Source organism: Hemitrygon akajei, chromosome 5 (assembly GCF_048418815.1).
Source record: "Hemitrygon akajei chromosome 5, sHemAka1.3, whole genome shotgun sequence".
NCBI classification, from domain to species: domain Eukaryota; kingdom Metazoa; phylum Chordata; class Chondrichthyes; order Myliobatiformes; family Dasyatidae; genus Hemitrygon; species Hemitrygon akajei.
The window spans coordinates 151,817,579-151,832,127 of NC_133128.1; the positions used below are offsets into that span (position 1 = coordinate 151,817,579).

The following is a 14,549-nucleotide window of genomic DNA, read 5'->3' on the forward strand; positions in this document are numbered from 1 at the left end:
AGGGAAAATGTTACAGCAGGGCTTAGGCAGAATAGACTGTAAGGTTTATCTACTGAAACTATATAGGCAGAAGTGAGGAATAAGAAAGGGATCACCAAGATAAAGGAATTATATTATAGACCTCCCAACAGTTAGCAGAATTTAAAGAAACAAATTTGTAGAGAGCAGACAGGTGCAAGAAAAATAAGGTGATAGTAGGTGATTTTGATCTTTCCACATATTGACTAGGACTCTCATACTTTAAAAGGGATGGAAGGGATAGAGTTTGTCAAATAGGTTCAGAGATGTTTCCTTAATCAATATATGGAGGTCCCAACTAGAGGGAGATGGCATCAGAAAAGATCTGGCAGGTGTGGATTGAGATATGTTGTTATCTAGCGAGGGGATGCTTGGCAAGTGGAAGGCCTTCAAAAGTGGAATATTGGGAGTAGAATGTTTGTATGTCCCTATTAGAATAAAAGGCAGGTTTAAGGAATGTTGGTTTATGCGGGGTATTGAGGCCCTGGTTAAGAAGAAGAAGGAGATACATAGCAGGTATAGGAAGCAAGGAATGAATCAGGTACTTGAGAAGTGTTAGAAATGCAAGAAAACACTTAAGATAGAAACCAGGAGAGCTAAAGAAGGCATGAGATTGCTCTGGTAGACAAGGTGAAGGGGAATCCTAAGGGCTTCTGCAGACATTATTAAGAGCAAAAAGATAGCAAGGAATAAAATTGGTCCACTTGAAGATCATTGTGGTCATCTATGCAGGGAGTCAAAAAGGTTGAGGGAACTCTTAAATGGAATTCTTTCATCCTTATTTACCAAGGAGATGGTCACAAATCCTATAAAACTGAGGCAAAGTAGTAGAGAGGAGTTGCCTGCTGTCTTCAGTAAAATTATGGTAGATAAGTCCACAGGACTCACATGGTCTCTCCTTAGGCCTTAAGGGAGACTATTGCAGAAATTGCAGGGGCCCTAGCAGAGGTATGTAAAACATCCTTAGCTATGGGTCTGGAGGCAGAGGTCTTTAGGATAGCTAATGTTGTTTCACTGTTTGAGAAAAGTTTTATGAATAAGCTGGAAAATTAAAGGCTGGTGAGCCTGATGTCAGTGGTGGTAAATAATTTGAAAATATTCTAATGGGCAGGTATCTATGTAAGTATCTCAGCAGGTCGGGCAGCATCCGTTGAAATGAGCAGTCAACGTTTCAGGCCGAGACCCTTTGTCCTGATGAAAGGTCTTGGCCCGAAACGTTGACTGCTCATTTCAACGGATGCTGCCCGACCTGCTGAGTTCATCCAGCTTTTGTACGTGTTGATTTGACCACAGCATCTGCAGTGTACTTTGTGTTTATGTAAGTATCTGGATAGGCAGGGTTTGATTGGAGATATGCAACAAGTATTTTTGCACAATAAGACCAGATGGAAAAATGGCAGATGGATTTTAATGCAGACAAATGTGAGGTGTTGCGATCTGGGAGAACAAACCAGGACAGGACTTACACAGTGAATGCTTGGGCATTTAGAAGTGCTGTAGAATAAAAGGATCTGGGAACATAGATCCATAATTCTTTGAAACTGGCATCACAGGCAGATTGGTTTTAAAAGAGAGCTTTAGCACATAGGACTTCATGAATCAGAACACTGAGTACAAGAGTTAGAATATTATGTTGCAATTGTATAAGATGTTGGTGAGGTAAAATTTGAAGTATTGTCTGCAGTTTTAGTCACAAAACTACAGAAAGGATGTCAATAAGATTGAAAGAGTACAGAGAAAATTTACAAGGATATTGCGGGGGCTGAAGGACCTAAGTTATAAGGAAAGATTGAAAAGGTTAGAACTTTATTCCCTAGAATGTAGAAGATTGAGGGGAGATTTGAAAGAGGTGTACAAAATTATGGGAGGTATAGGGAAAATGCAAGCAGGCTTTTTCCAATGAGGTTGGGTGAGACCACAATTAGAGGTCATGGGCTATGGATGAAAGGTGAAATGTTTAAGGGAACCATGAGGGGGAATTTCTTCACTCAGAGGGAGATGAGAGTTGGACCGAGCTGCCAGTGCAAATGATGAACGTAGTTGCAATTTCACCGTTTAAGAGAAGTAGTTTTCTTACATTTCCCTGGACAAAAATATCTGTTTAATGTGTCTGTAAAGTCAGCTTTTGTCAGGTAATTTTAATTTAGTGGTTTTATACACGTTCTAATCGATACACGCCTATTTAACTATAAATGCCCATCCATTGGGAAGACTGAGTGTGCATCTCCAAAACAAGATGACACACTTCAGAAAGATAGGCTACTCCATGCTGTTTGCACTAGAAATGCCAGGGGCAGTGTTATTCATGTCTAGTGATCCAGCCGGTGGCTCACACAAAAATCCAAGTCAAGGCTGAATTGTTGTTTTGATAGACAGTCTGCTTCAACTGTCCGAAAGAGATTTATGTTTAGTAATGCTGAGGTACTTAAAATACATTGCACTAAACAATTCCTCCAAGTAAGACAAAGGATTATCAGCAGTGATCAGTCTGATGATGAGGCACTATGCATGGACTGACAATCACTTGAAAAACTGCAATCCACAGTTCTAATCGAGGAAGAAGGAAAAGCAGCCAGCTTCAAGTGTGGGATTCAACTAACTTGGGGAATTCAAATTTAAAACTAAATTCTAATACATTTTTGAATACTAAAACTGTAGACTGATCTCTAGATTTTAGTGCTTAACTTCTGGGAACAATTATTGCTTCTGAGAGTAAAAGTAGGCAAAACTCTTAATTCCCCTATTTTGCAAGCCTACAGTTCTTTTTTGGAACTTCCTCACCTGGTGCTTTAAAAGAAGGGGAGACTAAAGAAATAGGGTGCAAAATATTTACCTGAGTTTCCCTCTGGATGTCTGGGTTGTAGGGGGAGTGAGGTGGTGAGGAGGGGTGAGGACAATAGTTAAGGGAAGAGAGCAGGGTAGGCGACTTTTACCAAAGTAGATTCTCTTTTTCCTTGCGACAGCCCAATTACACATCAGGTCTGGCAGCCTGCTAGTTGCTGTTCTCCAATGGTAACCCTCAATAAGGAAATGAGTGAAATGGATGGACCAATCTCTTGGCTCTGTGCAAGGCCATCAGGAAAGTAGGCATAGGTAGAGGCTATAAGAAGACCATAGCAATAAACCTGGTCACAGAAATCAGGTGCCCTGAGTCTGAGCGTCTGCAGTATACTTTGGGGAGTTTGAGCCGAGGTAAGGGTGACTCGTGTCAGAACCCATGAATTTCAAAAATGGATCAGATAGTTTGAATACAGAAAATTAGAAAAATACAGAAAGTAATGTTTATTTAACAAAATACAAACAATAGTTATATTAAAACTTGATTTTACAGAATGGATTTACTTGATAAATGCCTGCTTAGGCCCAATTTTCCTTTGTTTCCTGAACTGTAAGTGCTAATGCACAAGGGAGTTGGCATAATCTGACACCACTCCCACTGGTTATGAACTTGGGCAGATGCAATTAGAATTGCTAATGCACACAAGGGTACACACTGGGCTTGAATCCATTTTGCAACATATTGGCAATTTAACACAGTAAATTAAGGTTGGCGAATTTATTCTGTGGAACAGGACAACAAAAACAGCACCCTATTCTGCTAATGGCACCAAATGATTAAAGAAATATTTGACTGCCATTCTGTTATTGTGATTGAACATCTAAGAAAGAAATAGTGAGGCATCTGGATAGGGGTGGTTCCGTCATACTGGCACAGCATGGACTCATGAAGGGCAGGTCCTGTTTGACAAACTTACTCGAGTTGTTTGAGAATATAATGAATAGAGGGGAACAGGTGGGTGTTAGATGGATTCGTGGGAGGCTTTTGATAAGTTGCCACATAAAAGACATTCATAAGATAAGGATGAATGGAGTCGCTGGTGAATTATTAGCATGGATAGAGGATTGGTTAACCAATAGAAGGCAAAGACCCGGGATCAACAGTGTTTCTCTGATTGGCAGTCAGTGGTGAGTGGAATGCTGCAGTGGTTGATTTTAGGCCCACAGATGTTCACGATATACAATTATGATTTGGAAGTGGGAACAGAGTGTAGAGTTTCTAAATTTGCTGATGACACTGAAGTGAGTGGAAAAGCAAATTGTGCAGAAGATGTGGAGAGTCTGCAGAGAGCTAAAGATAGGCTAAGTGGGTGGGCAAGGGTCCAGCAGATTGAGTAGAATAGAAGACTAGAATATCAGACTATTATTTAAATGTTAAAAGATTGCAGAACACTGCTGTGCAGAGGCACTTGGGAGTGCTTGTGCATAAATTGCGAAAGGGTGGTTTGCAGGTGTCACAGGTTATCAAAAACATAAATGGCCTTCATTGCAAGAGGGATCTAAGTTAAGAACAGGGAGGTTATGCAGCAACTGGACAGGGTACTTGTAAGGCTGCACTTGAAGCACTGTGCGCAGACCTGGTCTCACTACTTGAGGAAAGATATACTGGCTTTGGAGGCAGTGCTCAGGAGGTTCACCAGCTTGAATCTGGAAATGAGTGTGGGTTAGCTTATGAGGAGAGTTTGAGTCATCTGGAACCATGCACACTGGAATTCAGAAGGATGAGAGGAGATCATATAGAAACCTATAAAATTGGGAAAGGGGTAAATAAGATAGAGGGAGGAAAATAAGGCTAGAGCAAGGGGGCATAGCCTCAAGATTTGGGGAAATAGATTTAGGATGGAGATGAAGAGAAACTGCTTTTTCCCCAGAGACTAGTGAATCTGTGGAGTTAGATGTTCGAGTAGCAGCGGAATTTAGAGCAATGGGGAAAAGGCAGGTAGGTAGAGCTGAGCCTATGACAGATCAGCCTCTATCTTTTTAAATGGTAGAGGAGGCTTGGTGAGCTATTATGGCCTATTTCTGCTCCTATTTGATATGTTCTTAATATTTTGAAAAACACCTGAACCATTCATCCAATTTAAAATATGCCCCATTCCCAAAACTCTTATATTGAAGAGCAACTTCATCAGGCGGCTGAAATTGTATAGGAAGCTAACTTAGCTATGTCCGAGATCGACACAGCTAAGTCTCTAACAATGAGATCTAGGTGTTCTTGTACATCAGTCAATGAGTGTGGGTCTTTGGGCTCCTGTATCTCCTCTCCAGTGATAGTAATGAGAAGAGAGCATGTCCTGGATGCTGAGACTCTTTAACGATGGATGCTCCCGTCTTGAGAGTTCTGCCTCTTAAAGATATTCTTAATGGCAGGGAAGGCTCTGCCCATGATGGACCTGGCTGAATCTACAACCCTTTGTAATCTCTTGAGATCCTGTACATTGACCCACACTCAGTCATGATCACAGTGAATGGCGGTGCTGGCTAGAAGGGCCGAATGGCCTACTCCTGCACCTACTGTCTATTGTCTATTGTCCAATTTCTTTACTCAACTGCAACTCTCTTTCCTGCCTTACCCAACACAATAAACATAACATCCGTGGTTTGGAATATTAATTTCCAATCAAACAAAATGGATTGCTTTTGTTTGGATTTCCCAATCCGTTATCCTAATACTGATGATAACTCACTTAAAGTAATAAATCCAGAAATGTATACATCGGAAAGGTTAACAATGATGCTCTATCCTTACTACGGTGCTACTTGGAATCATTTTGAATGCCTACTGTAGTAAAATAAATGTGTACACCAGGGTTGGAGATCCTGTTGATTTCTTTTAAAATCGTGATTTGCACACTTGTCTTCACTTACAATCAACACGTGTGCACCTCAAAGACGTGTGTTTAGTCTGCCGATCTACTCTCTCTACACTCGTGACCAAGTATAGCTTAAACACCATCTATAAATTTGCAGATGACACCACTGTTATTGGTAAAATCTCAGATGGCGACAAGTAGGCCTACGGGAGTGAGACAGATGGGCTAGTTGAGTGGTGTCACACCAACAAACTTGCACTCACCATCAGCAACCCCAAGGGATTGATTGTGAACTGCAGTAAAGTGAAGTCAGGAGAGCATGCAGCAGTTCTGTGACCTGATCTATCACAGTCTGGTGTGGAGGCTTCAATGTACAGGATTTCAAGAGATTACAAAGGGTTGTAGATTCAGCCAGGTCCATCATGGGCAGAGCCTTCCCTGCCATTAAGAATATCTTTAAGAGGCAGAACTCTCAAGACGGGAGCATCCATCGTTAAAGAGTCTCAGCATCCAGGACATGCTTTCTTCTCATTACTATCACTGGAGAGGAGATACAGGAGCCCGAAGACCCACACTCAACAATACAAAAGCAGCTGCTTCCTTTCCTTCATCAGATTTCTGAACGGTCCATGAACCCAGGATCTACCCCATTATTCCTTTTCTCTTGCACTATTTATTTTGTAATTTATAGTAATCTTAAGTCTTTGAACTACACTGCTGCTGAAAACAAATTTCACGTCATACAAGTTAGTGATAATAAACCTGATTCTGACGGAAGTCAGCTTTTGAGTGAAGTACTCCCCTCGTACAAGTTATTTAAAATGTATCTGATTCATTTGAGTTACCTAACAAATTCAGCTTTACTATTCTAGTGAATAACTTGTTTGTTAGGTACTACTTTAAAAATTAATTAAATGTTGATAAATAAACTCAGCCAAAATTACTTGACATAATTTCATATTGTAAATGTGGAGCTATTTATTAAGTGTGCCCTTGAAAACTTGCACTTGACACCAGTGAACTGGTTATAAGATTCCCCTATATCATAGCAAATCAAACTAAGTCATAGGTATAGATGATTGAATTAGGAATTTGAAAGACTCTTACTTGGGAAATAATCTGAACACACATTCCCTGCCAGGGCTTGGCCTACAACTACCGAAGGGCAGGAAGAAAACTAAATCACATCTCTAGCCACCAAGCTAGTTAATGGGTATTGGGAGGGGGAGAATCAACACCAGCTGCATATATCAGGTATTATTTGTTGTTCTGCTGGTACTGAGAGATGGAATATGAGACGTAGAAGCCAAAAGATGCATGGCATATCATAAATAGCCAAGCAAATTCCTTGGATCGCAAAAGAAGAGCTTATGAGCTTGTCTGATAATTATACGTGTAAGTAGGAACAAGAGCATATCATCATGGTCCCTGAAGCCTACCACAGTGTTAATACGATTCTACTTACCTAGCTGTTTAAGAAACAGTTTAGCTAAACTTGCTTTTATATTCTTTCAAGGAATTATGGGCTTTACAGGCTGGGTCTGGATTTAACTGCCCATTCCTGATGCCCTTGAGAAGATGTTAGTGAGCAGTTGTTGCTAAGCTTTCTAAAGAGCTTGAGAGACTGGTGACTTACTTGTAGCAAGGATGGCTAGGATAAGTGGCAGACCACAACGAAGCTTGAAAAATCCACTTCTGTTCAAAAACTGGGAATTTTTACTTTATTTGCACTACAATGCGGCACATACCCAAGTGTGTTCGGGTGTTGGGTTTGAGATGGTATATTTCACTTTGAGGAAGTTAGAGAAACATGGTTAATGTACTAAGGACAGAAACACAGTAGAGGTTGTATCCTTATCATGACCCCAAAAAATTAGTTAAAAGAGCTGATATTAGTTTTCCCAACTCACTGAAACAAGTTTGAATTACACTTCTGCGTGGAGTATTATGTTTACACTGGCTAGCATTCTGCATACATAAAGATATCATTTTCTAAAATGATTGAAATATTGCAATTGAAGCTATTTCCTGAAGAGAAATGAGCTAATTAAAACAATTTAAAAAAATAAACTATAAAAACATTTTGAAACGTGTAACAACTTGAATCAAGTTTATTAGATATTTACAAAACCAGTAAAGAGAGAATAGCACGTGGTCAGAACTGAGGAAATCTACGCCCAAGGTTTTTTTTAAGCTTGCAGGGATGAAATTCCATTGGATTACACCAACTCACAATTCTACTGATTCCCTTCCCTCCACCCCTTCCAAATCCAATAACTCAATTTCTTCCACCTTCTTCTCCCTTCCCACCAGCCTTTGGAATAAGGGGGTGTGGTTCCTATAGATGCACTGAGAAGATCTATTTGCATAGTTCGGAAAAGAAAACAAGTGTCTTTTCCCAGCATTATAGCTAAAACTAAAAACCGATTAAATGCAGCCATTGACTTCATTGCAGTTTGTGGCATCAGACCGGCATCCATTTTAAAGTAAAAACATTGCAGTTTATTTGTGCTATTGCTGAGCTTCTACTGATGTTCTTACTAAAATTGTTTGCATAGTCATCTTTGTGCCTATTTTAATTCAGTTTAGTTATACGAATAAATGACATTCTTAATTGCAGGATGCTTTAAAGCACTTGGATATACAACCATTGTTTTGCAACACAAAAAAAAAAGAAATGTGGCTGGAAATGTGCACTTGATAAGTGTCACAAATAGCAATGATGTAAATGGATAAATAATTTGTTTTCTTAGCTTTAATGCTGGGAGAACACTCTTGTTTCTTTCCTGGACTCTGCCATTAGATCTGTTAAGTGCATCTGCCGGAATCGCAAGCTCTTAGTTTAATGCCCTATCTGAATAACAATCTAATCCATGTAATGAATTCATTGGTTGTCTCTGTGTTGCTTTGTTGAAAAAAAACCTTACAAATGGACAAGAAACCTCTCGTTCATGAGAAAATAATCAAATTCCCTCTTAATTCTTGAGTGTTGAATGTAATCCGATTTGTCACAATCGAGGACTTTCTATGTCTGAAAAGAAAAGTGTCTGCCTTATTTGATATCAATGCAGGATACCTATTTTCCTGTTAAACAGAATTCGGTCAACTATTTCAATGCTGTATTATTCTATGATTCCTCCAAGGTACACAATTCTTTAGAACATCAAGCCTTCTGTCACCCACATAACTTGTATTTTTCTTGGAGATTGGCTCATGTAAAGGGAGGATAAGGTAACTGTGGCTGACAAGGGAAGTCAAAGGCACCAGAGAAGGAAGAGAAGGCATATTATATCGCAAAAATTAATGGGAAGTTAAAGGATTGTGAAGCTTCTAAAAATGAACAGAATGCAGCTAAAAACCCATAAGGAGAGAAAAGGTAAAATATGAGAGTAAATTAGCCAATATGTAATCTAAAAGAAGATACCAAAAGTTTTTTTTCCCAGAAATATAAAGATTAAAGGAAAGGCGAGGGTGGATAACGTCCCACTGGAAAATGAAGCTGGGGACGTAGTAATGAGAGACAAGGAAATGGCAGACAAATTTATCGAGTATTTTGCATCAGTCTTCACTGTGGAAAATGCTAGCAGCATGCTGGAAATTCAGCAGTATCATGGGCAGGTGAGTGTAGTTGCTATTCCCAAGGAGAAGGTGATTGGGAAGCTGTAAGGTCTGAAGGTAGATAAGATACCTGGACCCAATGGACTACACCCCAGGGTTCTGAAAGAGGTAGCTGAAGAGACTGTGGAGGCATTAGTAATGATCTTTCAAGAATCACTAGATTTTGAAATGGTTCTGGAGAACTGGAATATTGTAAATGTCACTTCACTCTTTAAGAAGGGAGGGAGGCAGAAGAAAGGAAATAATAGGCCAGTTAGCTTGACTTCAGTGGTTGGGAAGATGTTGGAGTCCATTAATAAAGATGAGGTTTCGGACTTGGATAAGGTGCTGCATAGGACGTCGTTTAACAAGATATGAACCATGGTATTATAGGATAGATACTAGCATGGATTGATTGGCTGATTGGCAGGGGGCAAAGAGTGGAAGTAAAGGTGGCCTTTTCTGGTTGGCTGCTGGTGACTAGTGGTCGTCCACAGGGGTTGGTGTTGGAATCGATTCTTTACATGTTATACAGTATGTCAATGATTTGGATGACAGAATTAATGGCTTTGTGGCAGATGATAGATTGAGGAAGCAGGGAGTCGATGGAAGGACTTAAACAAATTGAGAAAATGGGCAAAGAAGCAGCAGACGGTATATAATGTAGGGAAGTGTATAGCCATGCATTTTAGAAGAAGGAATAAAGGCATAGACTATTTTCTAAATGGGAAGAAAATTCAAAACTCAGAGGTGTAAAGGCCCTTGGGAGTCATTGTGCAGAATTCCCTAAAGGTTAACTTGCAGGTTGATCTGTGGAAAGGAAGGCAAATACAATGTTAGCATTCATTTCAAGAGGACTAGGATATAACAGTAAGGATGTAATGTTGGAGCTTCGTAAGACATTGTTCAGACCGCATGGAGTGTTGTTAGCAGTTTTGGGCCCCTAATCTAAGAAAAAGATGTGCTGCCATTAGAAAGGGTCCAGAGGAGGCCCATGAAAATTATCCCTGGAATGGAAGGGGTAATGTATGAGGAGCATTTGACTGCCCTGGGCCTGTACTTGCTGGCGTTTAGAAGAATGAGGGGGGAAATCTCATTGAAACCTATTGAATAGTGAAAGGACTAGAAAGTGTGGACGTGAAGAGGACATTTCCTATAGTGTGAGTCTATGAGCAGATGGCACAGCCTCAGAATAGAGGGATGCCCATTTAGAACAGAGATGAGGAATTTCTTTTGCCAGAGGGCAGTGAGTCTCTGGAATACATTGCCATAGATGGCTGTGGAGGCCAAGTCATTGGGTATATTTAAAGTGGAGGTTGCTAGGTTCTTGTTTAGTCAGGCTGTCAAAGGTAATGGTGGGAAGGCTGGAAAATGGGGTTGAAAGGGATTATAAATCAACTATGATGAAATGGTGGAGCAGCCTTGATGGCCGAATGGTTATTTCTGCTCCTATGTCTTATATTGTTTTTATTTATATGAACCATTCCCAGATAAAGTTGATGATCAAAAAGAGTGGGTTTTACAGAGTGAAAAGTATCCAGTTTCCCAACTTAGGGAAGTGGGAAATGTTTTTTTTTCCAGAAAATGAAGTACAAGTAGCTAGTTTTTTTGGTAAAAATTCTCAGCTTTTATGCATTCCTTCAGGTTGAGCTTGTGTTCTACTGTTAGAGCTCAAAAGACAGATTTCAGAATGAGAGACCGCAATGCTGAGCACCTGTGTTCAGTCCACAGGGTCCTATATTTCCAATTGCCTTCCAGTTTAAATCTCCATCCCACTTTGACTGTAACAGGGCAAACTTATCAACAAGGCCCAATGCAGACGAGGAACAGAACCTTATTTTCCAGCTGGGCATGGTGTAGCCTTCTGGACTCTGAATGTGGACACTTCAGGTTACTTAATTTCTCCATCTGTATCAGGTATCAATGTGATGTCAGCTCAGATTGTTTGTTTTTCTCCCAGTTTTATTCTCTGGGAGTTGAGGACATGTTGAGCATGTCTTCCTTCTCTGCATTTTTCACTCCTACTCCATGTTATTTTGTCTATTTCTCATTCCCTAACTGCTCCCATTCATGAACTGTTTACAGGTCATCAGTATGGTCACCCCATTTTCAATCTTCTTCCCCATCCTCCTTGCAGTTTAACAAGCCTCTTCCATCTCCTTCTCTGTCCTGACAAAGGGCCTTGAGCTGAAACATTAACTCTGTTTCTCTTCCTATAGATACAGCCACTCTGTTGAGTATTTGCAGCATTTTCTGTTTCAATTTTAGGAAGTCCAGAGTTCAGAAGGCTTGACCGTAGCAGAAAATTTGTGAGGTAGAAGTGGAAAGACATGAATATGATTATGGAGTGCTTTGAGACCTTTAGCGATACAAAGAATTGCAGATAGGGAGGAGTGAGGATATGCAAGCATTTGAAAACAAAGATAACAACCTTAAAAGATCTAAAAGCAGTCATATAACTTTATTTAAAAATTAATCACATTTATCAAAGCAAAAGGTAGCCAAGGATGTGAGGTTCAACATGTTTGCAATAAAGTCCTATAATATTTTTATGTTCCATAAAATCCACTTAGATTCCACCACTTAACTACTCTAGGGACAAGGAAACCGGAGCATCTGGCAGAATCCCATGTGGTCACAAGAGGATGTGTGAACTCCACGTAGACAGCAACAGAGATCAGGATTAAACCTGGGTCACCAGAGCTGTAATGTAACAGCTCTGCTAGCTACACCACCGTCTGTCTCCAATAGCTGATCCGGGCACTGTTAATATGCAGCTGTTCTCTATTACCCAATCTTGTAGCATTAAATTGGAACTTTTGAGGTATATTGCTTATCTTTAATTTCCCAATTACAATAAAAGTATCCCTTTGAATTCACTTGTTTGAACTTTGTCCAGTACTCTTTGAAGACATACAATGGTGCAGGGCAAACTATTTTAGCATTTAGGGATGAAGGTGCTTTGGCTAATCTAGGTTTTGACAGGGGTTTTCTCAGATACATTGCCTCTGCATTTAATCATCCTAGAATTCCTACATGATGAGTAATTAAAATATTTAAGAAAGGTCACCACTTGACCTCTAGATAAGTTGTTTCAAAATAAGAGCCATCTTTAATGTCCTTAAAGAGCTTATCATTTGCATTTCAATGCCAATAGTGCCCAGGGCAGCATTCATCATGCCAGACAACTGACAGTGGTGAGCTGAGAATGAAGAATACATGAAAAAGGATGTGTCGTATTAGATACATGTTGTAATATGTCACAACATGGCTACTGAGTCAAAAAACAGATGTTTAAGATTTTCCTATGAGCATGTTTGAGGTTTTTCAAGTGCTGACCTCACCTTGGGCAATGAAGGTTATCTGTGTTGTGCTTTTAGAACATCTGAAGTAGTATGACTGAAAAAATAAGTGGGAAGAAATTAAAATACACACCCTATATTTTAAATCAATTTTCGTAAATTTTATTGTAGAGGCAAAGAGAAAGTTCACTTACTACTTTGAACTGTATAACTTGACATGTAAATTAAAACTTGTGTCATATAATCCCACTTTGTCAATGATTCATGCCTGCTTCTACTCCTGAACAGGAGTGAGAGGTATTTATGATAAGATGGCCATCAGCCTCAGGTACATGGCCATTTGGGACATCAGTTAGTGCTGATCTATAAGCCAATCTTGTATGGGGTAGCTCTAAAGCAATTCAGTTCCAGAGAAAATCCCGTTTGGTTAAATCCAGAAGTTCAGCAGAGCTCATTGTCAGATGGAAAGGCAGTTAGTTTTCCTAAGAAATATTTGAAATATATATCCATCTTACACACTCTTTGTAGCATCATCTGGCTTCTAATTCCAAATTGCATCCTTCAGGAGGGTGAACCCACAGAAAGCAACTAGCCCAGATGGTGTACTTGGCTGGGTACTGAAGACCTGTACTAATCAATTGACTGGGTTGTTTACTGACATCTTTAACCTCTTGCTTGGCAATCTGAGGTACCCACCTGCTTCAAGCAAGCTTCAATCATACTGGTATCCAAGAAGAACATGGTAACTTGCCTCAGTGACTATCATCCATTGAAGTACTTTAAGAGGCTGGTTATGAAACACATCAGTTCTTGCCTGAAGAGTGACTTGGATCTGCTCCAATTTGCCTACCATCACAACAAGTCCACAGCAGATGCCATTTCATTGATTCTTCACTCAGCTCTGGAGCATCTGGATCACGAAGATGCATACATCAGGATGCTCTTCATTGTCTATAGTTCAGCATTCAACACTATCATACCCTCAAACCTAATCACTAAGCTCCAAGACCTAGGGCTCGATACCTCTTTGTGCAACTATATCCTTGATTTTCTCACTTGCCGAACCCAGTCAATACAGATTGGCAACACCATCTCCTCCACAATCCACATCAGCACAGGTGCACCACATGGCTTTGTGCTTAGTCCCCTGCTCTATTCAGTTTATACTTATGAGTGTAAGTCTACGTACAGCTCCAACGCCATATTTGAGTTTGTGGATGATGCCATTGTCATTGACCGAATCAAAGCTGGTGACAAATTGGAATATAGTAGTAAGACTGAAAATTTGGTTGAGTGGTGCCACAACAACCTCTCACTTAATTTCAGCACAACCAAAGAGCTAATTATTGACTACAGGAGAAAGAAATCAGGGGTCCATGAGCCAGTGCACATTAGGGATTGCAGGTAGAGGGAGTCAGTGATTTTAAATTCCTAGGTGTTATCCTATCAAAGGATATGTTCAGGGACCAGTACATAAGTACCATTTCATTGAAAGCATGCCACACCTCTACTATCTTACAAGTTTGCACTATCATCTAAAACTTTGACAAACTTCTATAGATGCACAGTGGAGATTACCCTGACTGGATGCATCACACCTGATATGGAAACACCAATACTCGAGAATGAAAAGCCATAAAAAGAGGTGGATACAGCCCGGGTCATCAAAGGAAAAGCCCTCCCCACTAGTCAACACATTTACAAAAAGCAACGCACAGTAAAGCAGTATTTGTCATCAAAAACCCCCACCATGCAAGCCATGCTCTCTTCTTGTTGCTCCCATAAATGAAAAGGTACAGGAGACTCATGTCTCTCTACTACCAGGTTCAGGAAAAGTTATTACCCTTCGAGTATCAGACACCTGTACTAGAGTGGATACTATCACTCATCACAACACTGAACCAATTACTGAACACAACCTATGGACTCACTTTTAAAGACTCGATAATTCATGTTTGCAGTATTATGCATTTATATATTA

At 40.0% G+C, this 14,549-nt stretch overlaps 1 protein-coding gene across 3 annotated transcripts in view; it reads right to left on the reverse strand.

Annotated features, from left to right (window-relative positions):
* Positions 1–14,549, reverse strand: part of kcnh3 (potassium voltage-gated channel, subfamily H (eag-related), member 3) — a 612,109-nt gene that overhangs the window by 380,002 nt on the left and 217,558 nt on the right. The window lies entirely within an intron of this gene.